Source organism: Sinocyclocheilus grahami, unplaced genomic scaffold (assembly GCF_001515645.1).
Source record: "Sinocyclocheilus grahami isolate Dianchi unplaced genomic scaffold, SAMN03320097.WGS_v1.1 scaffold1298.1, whole genome shotgun sequence".
Lineage (NCBI taxonomy): Eukaryota > Metazoa > Chordata > Actinopteri > Cypriniformes > Cyprinidae > Sinocyclocheilus > Sinocyclocheilus grahami.
This window is the reverse complement of record NW_015506477.1, coordinates 53,274-63,417: the sequence shown is the minus strand read 5'-3', so window position 1 is coordinate 63,417 and position 10,144 is coordinate 53,274. Positions and strand designations below refer to the sequence as shown.

At 36.2% G+C, this 10,144-nt stretch overlaps 1 long non-coding RNA gene across 1 annotated transcript in view; it reads left to right on the top strand.

The window, feature by feature from the left end:
- LOC107568981 (uncharacterized) overlaps nucleotides 1-7,060 on the top strand; it is an 8,693-nt gene extending 1,633 nt beyond the window's left edge. The window contains exons 2-3 of the long non-coding RNA XR_001606839.1: nucleotides 5,940-5,942; nucleotides 7,048-7,060. This is a non-coding gene — a long non-coding RNA (uncharacterized lncRNA). The remainder of the gene's footprint in view (nucleotides 1-5,939; nucleotides 5,943-7,047) is intronic.
- The last annotated feature ends 3,084 nt before the right edge of the window (nucleotides 7,061-10,144 follow it).

Sequence of the window (10,144 nt, the reverse complement as noted above, 5' to 3'; positions counted from 1 at the left end):
TTTGTGTATTTATTTGTTTTTAATTTCTGCAGGTTTGGTCCTCCATACCTAAACAGCTGTATTCTAATTCTTTAAACACCTAAATGTACACTAAGAGCTAATCTTACCTACTATAGTTAAACTATCTATGTAATATTACTCCTCTCTGTCATTAGTGATAACTAACCCTTAAACATGGCCGAATTTGAAAAAGAAAAAAAATCACTTACCCGAGATGATGACTGAGCGCTTGGCTGCTGATCCGCCATTTTGGTGCCAGTGGTTTAAAACTGTGGCACTTCGTGGAATCGATTCATCTTCCCTCGGATAGTAATGCCTGTGACAATGATGACGTATTTTTGACAGTCGTTTCGCACACCGCACTTCGTGGTCGCAATTCGCATGTCATGCGTGTAACAGAGTTGTTGTGAAAACAAGCGTTGTGTCTGTAAACTGTCATAGTCGTACATTTTGGAGTTGTACTCTTAACAAACACACAAAATCTCGTATCTGTAAACTGTCGTGGGCGTAGATTTTGGAATCCAACTCTGACAAAAAACAGAATTACATACAATACTTTTAAATTATGCACGAGTAAATTAAAATTATTATTATTTTTGACAGTGATTTTATTCCATAGTTGGTCCCAATAATACCAAATGTCTACCCGCAAATTAAAATGTATTCTAAATGATTATTCTACACAAGTTTCCTGTTTTAACTATTTTTTTTTGTTTAAAGTATCATAAGAGTATCGTATCATGAGATCAGTAGTGTGTATCGAACCGAAGTGTATTGTCATACCCCTATTATTGACTTTTTCAGTTTCTAAAAATGCCAAGTTAATTATCGAGTACAAAAAAAGCACTGGCCAAAACTATTTATTCGTTAATTAACTGCAATATAGATAATAATGTTTAAATCTAATTTGCTAATGTTTATTAATTTTACAATATATTTTTTTAAATTATACTATAAGAAAGATTATTATTTTAATTTATAAGTACTACAACAAGGCATAGTAATAATCAGCAACATTTGCCTACACATATTTTATTAAAACATTTGAACATATGAAGAACACCCCATGGCCACTATGAACAATCTTTGACCAATGAACAAAGGAGTTTCAAATCAAGTCACTGAAACAGTTTGAACTGGTTCATGGAATTTAACTGAACTTGCAAACTTTTTTTGTACATTTAGTTGTTTATCTTCACCATGCCTCAAGACTGTTTAAATAAGACTCATCACCTTCATACCTTATGTATTTAGTTTCAACAAACACTGCTTAAACATAGCATTCACCTCAAACGGTTGTATTGCATCATGGGTAATCACCATTTTTTTGATAAATTCAGAAAATTGCCTCTGATCTAATCATGCATATGGTATAATTATAGTCTGCAATGCGTGAATATTACTTTTATCAGAGCTAACAGTGAAAATAGGTCGACAGATGGTTTTGGTGTATTCCAGGTATACGGCTGTCATTACTGGTGAAGGGAGACTAGGCTGTAGATTGCCACCAATTCACTAATAGGAATTTAAAACCAAAAATACAATACCAAAATATTTGTACTTTAAAACTAGGCACAAGATCTTATAGCAGAAGCCAATTACTCATCGCTTTTTTGCCTTGTTGTTTGTCGATCAGTGAAAAACAGGCCCAATGACTGACCACATAAACAGGAACAACATGATCAGAAGATGGAGAGCATCCAGTTCCTGCACAGTCAGGAGCTGGGAGAGAAAGGTAGCTGGCATATGTCACCATATTGGACACGTTTCTCAGATCGGGTGCCTTTTCACAGGAATAATCTCTCTAAAGAAACTGCGCACGACTGTATTTCTCATCGTCTTCACTAAGCGAGCATTAGGCTGCATGATCGTTTCTGTGTGGCCTAGTTTCCGTCTCTGATGTGTCTTGAAAGCTCCAAGCAGATCCAAAGGCAAAGCAAAAGAAACACACACTCACACTCACACATATCCATTTAGAGGAAAGCACTGAGGAATAGAGGATTCGCCCTGTAAAGGGAACCTCTGTGACAAGCATGCTTTTAAGCATGTTTTATCTCTGTTTGCATGAAAAGTCCCAACTGAAGTCGGACTGAGAAGCTACTAGCATAGATACACATTTTATTTCTCTCTTACACTATTTGGCAAGTGGTCTGGCACTTTGCTGCCAACGTTTAATCCCTCTATTGTACACAGTCACAAAAGGAAAGAAGCACCGGCACTAAAGGAGGAAGTTAAATGTCATTCAAGTGCACACTCAGTAGGCAACTAAAAATCAAAAACAGGCACAAGTAAGGCTGTAGAAAGTACATTTCTATTTTAGAAACGGTTTCGATTTCTGCGACGTCGCAACAACATGCAATGTTGGTGACGGTGATAATCTCAGGTACTGATTATGTGCTTTATTCAATGTTAAAAGTGTCTAATGTGAGTTTGAATATAATTTTGCATGACCTTTATAGCCATACTGAAAGCAACAATAGATCGTTTTGATCAGGGATGGAGCTGAACTCTGCAGGAAGGTAGATCTCCAGGAACAAGGTTGGGCACCCCTGCTTTAAAGGTTCCCTGAAATGCTTAGAAACACGCAGCGTTACTCTATGTGTTGACGTCATTTTAACTGAAACAGGAAGACAGGGCGGGACATATCAAGCAGCCCCGCCACTTTTTAAAATAGCCAATAGCGTTCGTTTATATCACAGCTTGGGCTAGAGCCGTTCAGAGCCGTTGAGCTCCGTAAAGCCGCGTTTGACAGGGTATGCCAGCCACAATCTCATCCATATTGCTATAAAATATAGCATTCTGTGTTGAATTCAAATAGCTCCGATACATTTTGTGGTCTGCGGCGACTCGCGCATGTGATCCGCTCCGTGCTATCGTGTCTCTGGACCGTGACAGCGCAAAACCAAACTTCTTTTTTTCCTCAATGGAAAGTATATTTACACTGTTTGAATTGTTCCCTGTCCCCTATATAGTGCACTACGTGCCATTCACTGTACAGAAAATACTAATTCTGTGGACAAGTGACCGATTTCAGCCGCGGCTTCAGCGTCTATTTTATAGTGTAGGGGGCGGGCGCTTCGGATTCTAGAGAGCATTTGATTGGACAAAGTTTGATGAGATGCTGAAGTACGATGTGACATCAGAAAAATCGTTGAGCCGTTTTGGCGGAAGTGACGAACTGCAAGCTTTGAATGCTTATATCTTCTAAATGCGAATTTTGTCACCGTTTTGGAGCACACTGCTTTATAGATAACCTTAAGACTAACATATTGATACTAACACCCAAAAAACTTTAATGTTGATTTCATGGGGACTTTAAGAGGTACAAAATTACTCTTTCTTTAAATAAATTCAGCTATAAATACAGAGTTCTGGCATGAAACTCTAGATGGCGCAGTCTGATAGGTCTAACTCAATCTGGCCTAATGACATCATTATCACATGGCACAGCTGATTGGTTCTCTCCTGTATCGGTAGCCAATAAGCTTGCTGCTCAACATTCAAATATATGATTAGTGCTTGCAGTAGCAGTGCAGCTTGCTTCAGAATCCCTCCACCTTCCCCAGCTCCACCTGTATAGATCTGCTATGAGGTGATTCATGTATGCTGCATGGGGGTTATTTCATGTATGTTATATTTGCAGCAGCAATATTTCTTATATGCTCACAGCAGCATGTTGTGGATGTATTGGCAGTAGCAAGTCTCGGTACTTGCTCTGCCGCAGCAGCAGCAATGTAGCAGATCTATTCTGCCATGACCAAATACATTAACATTAACATTGTCATGTACATTACCATGCCAATCACTCCGGGAGTTGTAATGACAGAACTAAAATGTTCTTAGGGATACAAATCTACCTAAGATTATGCTCTAAACTATAGGGAGGTTACAATAAACAACAGAGCCTAAACTTAAAATTAATTCATATTTATTTTTTTAAATATAATAATCAACACTCAGCTTAAAAAAATGCACACAAAGTTTTTAAATTAACTTCTAAATTATAACCAAAACGGCATTTATTGTCTGAATTGTTCGGATGCTGTATTTGTTCGGTACACATGCGCACCGAACCGAAATACCCGTACCGAAAAGTTTTGGTCCGAATACGTGTACCGTTAAACTCCTAAATGGCACTGTATACTCCTCTGAAGTATCAGCAGCTCACAGCCCTGGATATCTGGCATTCAATGTTCTCGGGTTGAGGCAAACGGCACAGCAGTTCATCTCACAAACCCAACAGTCCTGTCTGAGAGATATGCACAACTCGACTTGCTGAGGGAGACGAGCGCTTTGAAGTGCCTACATACAGTTCCCAATAATTAAACAGGATTTGACAGAAATTTTTATTAAATACCCGGCCAGTTTCAGAAAGAAAGGACATCTTAAAGCAGTATCAGAGAGTAAGGGACAGCATGATAACTAGTGAACGGAAGTTAAATAAATGCAGCTAGGTAATCGTGTTCTGGCTGAAAAATAAACTTACCTCCACAAATATGAAGCATGGTATGATGGAGTAACTACGGTGTGTATTATCTGAAGCCATTTTGCATCGATTCAGTAGAAGTTCCACAGTTGGCAATCTAAGAGAGAAAGTAGAAGTAGGTCAAATTAATAGTGCATTTAACAACAATTACAAATGTACTACAATTCTATAACATGTAGAGACAGGAAAAACAGGAGAATGAATGTGGAAACACAAGCAAGGACTCATTGAATTGTTTGAAAGTAACGGTAAAGAAATTTATAATGTTACAAAAGATTTTTCAAATAAATTCTGTTCTTTTGGACTATATATTCATCAAATTGTTTTCAGCATTGATAATAACCTGAAATGTTTCTTGAGCAACAAATCAGTATATTAGAATGATTTCTGAAGGATCATGTGACACTGACGACTGGAGTAATGATGCTGAAAATTCAGCGCTTCATCACAGGAATAAATTACATTTTACAATATATTCACATAGAAAATCCTTATTTTAAATTTGAATAATATTTCAAATAAATGCAGCTGTAATGAGAATAAGAGACTAAATAAATAAATGCATCTTCCAACTTGAATGGCACCCTGTACAGAAGTTGTGTCCTTTATGTTGCGGGAAATGAACAAACTAACTAACTAAAGAAATACATACATGCATAGGAGGAAACCCATGACTTGAGAATGCTAAATCTTTTCTTGGTTTCATGGCTACAATATGCTACAACGGAGTTCAGTTAAATGTCTTAAAATGATTTCTGAAATACCTAAGGGTCATTCCGTGTCAACTCAACCAGAGGTCCCCGGCTCAAAGTTTTTTTTCTGAACAAAGATAAACATGTATAGTGATGAAAGCCAAAATATTAAATGAATGGGTGAATATTTACGGAGTAATCCATTGTTTTGTATAGGGGTGGCAATTTGGCAATTTTCACCCGAGATTCAGAGCCAAATTACAAGGGGGTAAAAATGACTTCAGAAAGATGGCAGCATTACTTTTACACTTTTACACAGAGATTGGTAGGTCTATTAGTAAAATCTGTTCCCTTTAGCAATCTTTGTTGCTTTATGTTCCAATGGTGACCATTCAAAAATAGGGAAAGAGCACTTTTCAAGTTTTCTCCAAAGTTTGCAGGCCTGTAACTCAAGAAGCATTAAAGATATCTTAATGTCCTTTTAGATATTGGGTCTTAACAAACTTTCCTTTAGGCATCTTCATGTTTAAGGCCATATATGGTTCAGTTCCAGAGATATTGGAATTGCAATATGGCTCCAGGAGTAAACTGGTAAATTGTACACATTTTCAGTGGTCAAAAGCCAAATGTGGGTTTACTTTTAAAGAGGAAAGTCTGAAAAACAAATAATATTAAAACTAGAAATGTATCTTGTTTCCTTAAGTCACAATAACTGCATTAAACATACCTGTCTGAGTGCCATAAATATTATTTTTCCAAAGTTTGTGTGCCTATAACACAAGAAGTATTAAAGATATCACAATATGATTTTAGATTCTAGTTCTTAATAAACTTTTCTTTTGGAATCTTCATTTTCAAGGCCCTACATCGTTCAGTCCCTGAGATATGGGGGGTCTCATTTAGGCTCCATATTCAGATTGTTGAATATTACCCATTTTCAGTGGACAAAAACCAAATGTTTGTCATGTTGTATACAGCCAAAAATCATTTTATTTAAAGAACAATGTCTGAAGAATAAATAATGTTGAAATTAAAATTGTATTAAGAGCAGTTTTAAGTCTATTCATGCAGCATAAATAATGGCCCAAAAAGTATTTGGAATCAAAATATCAAAATATCAGTGAAAACACCAAGAAGTGGCACTTGATGAGACTTCTGTTTTGATATGTGTCTAAGTATATATTAGTACAGTTTGGGATCTTGACTAGTTTGGTTTTCATTGCAATTCTAAAAGGTAGGGCTGCACGATTAATCGAATGCGATTGTCATGTGCATTTTGTTAAAAAAGCCGGTTCTGTAATCAGCAGGAAATCATCATCACGTGCTTTCAGATGGAGCAGAATTTACTACACATAGCCGTAGTTCACTGACAAGTTACAAAAATCTTAAATCTAAATTCCTACACAGAATAAGGCACGCAACATATTTCATAGTATTTAATCAGTGATAAAGGATTATAAATATACTTTATTTTAATGAAAATTATAATAAGAACTCAGATAAACCGTATATTGCCGTAGTCGTGTGCTTATTTGTCACGTTGAATCAATGAAAGCAGTTGAATCTTCTGTTTTTTTAGTTTCAGCGCAAAAGCGCTCTCTGGCCTTTGGATGGAGATTTACTGCTGATCACAGAACCGTGCTTCACTGAAAGATATGCATGACAATTGCAGCTTCTGTCGAATCGCGATCTCGATTCCATTTCGATTTATCGTGCAGCACTACTAAAAGGTGCACTGACAAAAATGGTGTATGGTTTACAATGAACCAATTTTCACTCAGGAATTGCAAGAAAATTCACAAATACATGCAAAAAACAAGCAACACACTGAATTAAAGGTGTAATCGTTAAGTAGGCAGACTGAAAGAGTATTGTCTTGTAATACATACTCCAATAATTTTTGTTTTATTTTAAAAATCTATCTATCTGTCCACATTTCTCCACATGAAGGGATTAGAAATCACAACAAACAACTAACCAATATTGCTGGAAATAAATATTCTCTCATTAGGGGTGGGCGATATGACCAAAATTGTATAACACGAAATGAGTAATTTGATATATATATATATATCCCAATACAGTTATTTTTGCTTTAAATAAAGACTTTATATCATCAAAAGTTTTGATGCCATAGAAACGTCAAAATTATTGTCTCCAGTGTCAATATCACAAAAAAATTAATAGAAGTACTAATACAAGCCCACTGAAGACAATTAAAAAAATCAGCGATTAAATAAGAATAAGAAACTAATTACAAGCAATTGGACAAAAAAAACTACATTAGAACAAATGCTACATACATTGTATGAAGTAATCAAATGTATAAAAACACTGCATGTTCTTCACTGTGGAAATGAAATATATATTTATTCTTATTAAAGTTACAAAAGTGATTTAGGCAAGAGCAGTGAGAGATTGTATCTCTTTTGTTGAGTGATTAACATGAATGACAGACTGCAGGAATATTAGACTGCTGTCACTTTAAGATTTAATATACTGCTACGCATGTGTTTTCTTTCTCAGCTGTTTTCTTTCACTTAAGACCTAAATTACTGTGTTTACAAGGATACTTACAAAGACAGGCATTTTGACATATATAAGTGAGTATTTAACCATTCGAGGCATATAAAATGACAAAAATAACAAATATAGCGAAATTATTTCTTTTTCACTGCTGATTGCATTTCAATGGCATAAAATAACTTGTTTAAAAATGCATGCAAATTATGTTTTCATGACAATGTAGCACAGCAATGTCACACAAGTGTATAACCGCGATAGAGACCATAGTCTAAAATCTCTACCGGTTGACAAATTTCTACCAATTAATCATATCTACTAGTATATCACCCACGCCTAGCCCTCGTCATGTAGCAGTACCGTCTTCCTCCATCTGCTGTTCTTGGTCCTCATCACTCCTTTAGCTGGTGCAGAAGAGCTGCATCTATGCATTACTAAACATCTTTTAATTTGGGCCCTGTCAGCCTAGACAATGATTCATGACCTCAAACAAAACTGACGCTGCTGTAGGTCCAACACTTGGTCATTGGTTTACATCTTAGCAGGTCTAGAACGTTCAGTTATGCTGATACACAGTAGTTTATATCCCTTCCTTCCTGCTAGCATCGCTTATTCACAGTGTGTCCCTTGACGTACATTGTTAAATTGTTAACAGCTTTCAGAGCACCTGAGAACTCTTTCCTGAAGATGCTAAACTGAGAACAGGAGTGAAAAAAATTATGAATTTTGGTAATACAAACAGCCGCTTCTGAAAAAACCCACATATCCCACACGGCTTGAATTTACATCTACATCAACATCCTAAACTTTGATGTAACAAAAAAGCTCATCTACTATGTGGGAAATACAATATTTTGTTAGTTACACATTCAATTTAACTTTTAAATGAATCGTTTTCTCCCGTTTGCTTTTTCCGTGACGAAATAACAGTTTTTATTTGTTTTGAGTTTTGACCAAGTCCAGTGTTACAGTTGTGACACTCACAGTGATAGTGTTACATAAACAATAGTAATTACCAGTATACTGAACCTTTTCTTCATAACATCATAAACCCCTGCAGGAATAGTCAGTACACAACATTAGAGAAATGGCAGTTTTTTTTCTTTTTCTTTTTTTATTATTATTATTTTAGAAGCTTCGGTTACGAACGTGACAAAAAAAGGACATTACTATGATGGGAAACTCCAACACAGAATAAAGACAATTAATATGTATTTTACAAATTGGACAAGACATTTTTCACACTTCCACATTTGGAAAGTGGCAGCTTCGAATAGTAGAGTAAAATAACTTCCACTATACTGATATAAAATTCATCACATATTTACACCACAGTTTACAATCATTAATCATTATCATTCATACAAACAGGTTCATTAATCATTATGATGAAACAAAAGAAAAATATTGTCATGTTATTACAATGCATATGTCATGATTTAAAGCCAGGGTAGATGATTTGGTTCAAAAACATTTTTTGTTATGCAGGTTGAATGTCACTTCACATCCCGATAACAATCACTAAGTTATGTGGTCTAAATGTTTTTATATGTATTTATATAATCTGTGGAAGGCGTAGGACCATAAAATGTTCGACCAATCAGATTATTCGGTCCGAACATTACGATAGGCTGTTTTATCTGCCTGTCAACATATGTATTTGTATACCTCCATGCACCCTGTTCGCACAGACATGATACGTCATCAGTGCATTCATAATGCATAATCTGACACCGTTGCATTCAAACCTCCACCACTGGAGGTTTCAAAACCTTCAAACCTCTCATTGTGTCTCTAGCCTCCGTCTGTAAATAAACACATTATTTTCTCCTCTATGCCCCGCCTCGATTTTCACAAAGCCCACTGGTCTGAAAAGCGAGGTGTGCTCCGATTGGCCAGCTATCCAGTGCGTTGTGATTGGCCGAATACCTCAAGCGTGTGACGGAAATGTTACGTCCCTACCATACTGTGATGGAGTTTGAATCGCCAGTGGCAAATCCTTTAAATATGAAAACGTACTTACAGGCTGTGAGTCAGAAGTAGTAGACTGTCCTTGCAAAGTTGGAATTGCCCCAACTTTATAGAAACAGACAGTAGGCTACTCTCCCAGGAAACAGTCCTCGTCCTCCATAAAATGCGCTGCACACATCTGAATATTTGGGTTGAACTGTTCTGGAACAGTCCAGAGCTGCTGCTGTTAAATAAAACTATGACTATGACTTGATACTTGCACTAAAAATAAATCTTTTTCAAATCGTAATGAATCTACAACAAACTAGTCAACCTCGCCAGTCAACAATTTGATTATTTGATGACTAGCTAACAATCTTGACCCATCCCTAATAACAGATGTTGAGTTACAAATTGTAGTATGTTAAAAATGGTTTCAAATGTGCCTGAATGGTGGGCATTTTCAAACTGTCCAACCTTTTTTTAGCCAATT